Source organism: Tupaia chinensis, unplaced genomic scaffold, assembly GCF_000334495.1.
Source record: "Tupaia chinensis unplaced genomic scaffold, TupChi_1.0 Scaffold144260_1, whole genome shotgun sequence".
Classification (NCBI taxonomy): domain Eukaryota; kingdom Metazoa; phylum Chordata; class Mammalia; order Scandentia; family Tupaiidae; genus Tupaia; species Tupaia belangeri.
In genome coordinates, this window is record NW_006204118.1 from 162379 (window position 1) to 164349 (window position 1971).

Here is a 1971-nt window from a genome sequence, read left to right on the forward strand (position 1 = left end):
GCAGTTAGTGTAATGGCTGTATCACTGGACTCCCATGTAGTCAACCGTGGTCCGAGTCCCAGACCCAGTGGCTTAAACTCACGCTGGGCGTGTGTGTGTGTGTGTGTGTGGGTGGGTGGGTGTGTGTGTGTGTGTCCAATATCCCGAGAGGAGAATGGAGGGGAAGGGAATGTGGTGTGGCCATCCCCCCAGGGGGTGATTTCTCACTTTCTGTCTGTCTATCTCTGTCTTTCTGGTGATCACACATGCTCTATAGCAAAAACCTCTCCAAAAAAGAAAAAAAAAATGGTTATGATAAGGGTTACTGATTGTAACTAACGTCATCAGGGAACTGACACTAAACCTGTGACACTTAAGTTAAGATTTAAAAGAAGTGAGGAAACAAGCCATGTAAACCCAAGCAAGGGTGAGGAAGTATTCCAGGCAGAGAGAATGGCCAGTGCAAATACACTCATGGTCAAGGAAAACGTAAGTTTAACAGACTCAAAGTCTCAAAGGTGTGACATGATTGAAAACCTACACAGGCACATTTCCAAGGATCACTGAACAGGAGAAATATCAAAGGAGATCCTAATAGAGTTGCCATCATTCGGTTAGCCCATGGATGCCAATCCCCAGCATCCTCACAACATGTATGAGTCGACCCAATACTTGTTTTGGTTGCTTTCTCTTTCTTTTTTTTAGTATAACGGTAATATATGACTGCAAAAGAAACAAGCACATTGTCACATTATTATTAAGAACTTCTTTTTTGGACCAGCAGGTGGCATGTCGCTGGACTTCCATGTAGTCAACCATGATTTGAGTACTAGATCTGGTGACTTAAACTCATGCCAGGTGCATGTGTGTGCATACCCAAGATCCCAAGAGCAGAATGAAGGAGAAGGGATTGTGGTGTGACCATCCACCTTGACGAGTGATTTCTTCATATTTTTAAAAATATTTATTTATTTAATTCCATTTATTATTTTTTCATTTGACCAGAAAGAGACAGAGAGAGAGAGAGAGAAAGAGTAAGTGAGAAAGTAAGCCGCCAGGTCAGGGACTCAAACTGTGGTCAGCCATGTGGGAGTCCAGTGCCTTAACCACCATGCCACCTGCTGGCCTTGACAAGTGATTTCTATATAATATATATATATATATATAAAGAGCTGCTCTTTAAATTAGCTGATATTCATCATTCTCGTCCTTTTGATTCTGTCTTCAGCCAAGTTATGGTAAATACTACCAAATATTTAAGAATCCCAAATCCACTGAAAAAACAGGGAAGGATGGTATTTTATTTTATATAGGGGGTTGGTCAACTTAGTTGAAGAGGGAATAACAACATATACAAGTGAAAAACAGAAGGGAAAGTGATTCTTTTTGTGACAGCTCACTACTCACATTGAGTAAAAATCTAGATGTCACAGTAGGAAACTCTTCAGCAAGTTAGATTTACTTGCAATTATTTGTAAATATTGCCCTAGTGCTCTCCTGGAGATTCCACCACTGTGGAAATTCTAATTATGCTATGATTGTGGTGACTGTGTGGGTGATATAATTTCACTCTGAAAAATTTTATAATTTGCCTTGACTTTGATAGTAATCTAAAATGTTGCCATTTATTGTTTTAAATTAGGATACTTATTTTGTAATTTTATTATTGTATGGAGAGATTTTTGCTTTAGAGTGTGGGCACTCACTAGAGAGACAGAGAGACAGAAAGCAAGAATCACCCCCTGAGTGAGGTGGCCAGGCTGCAATCCCTTCTCCTCCGTTCTCCTCTCAAGATTTTTAATACTACATGCACATGCTCCTGACTTGAGTTTCAAGCTGCCAGGTCCAGGGCTTGAAGCACCGTTGTCCATGTGGAAGTACAGTGGCATAACTATTACACCATCTGCTGGTGCCAAGATAATGGTTTTAATAGTCCCACACTTCTAGACAAAGAACCTCTTGATCTTCATACCCACTCCAAAATCGGAAAAC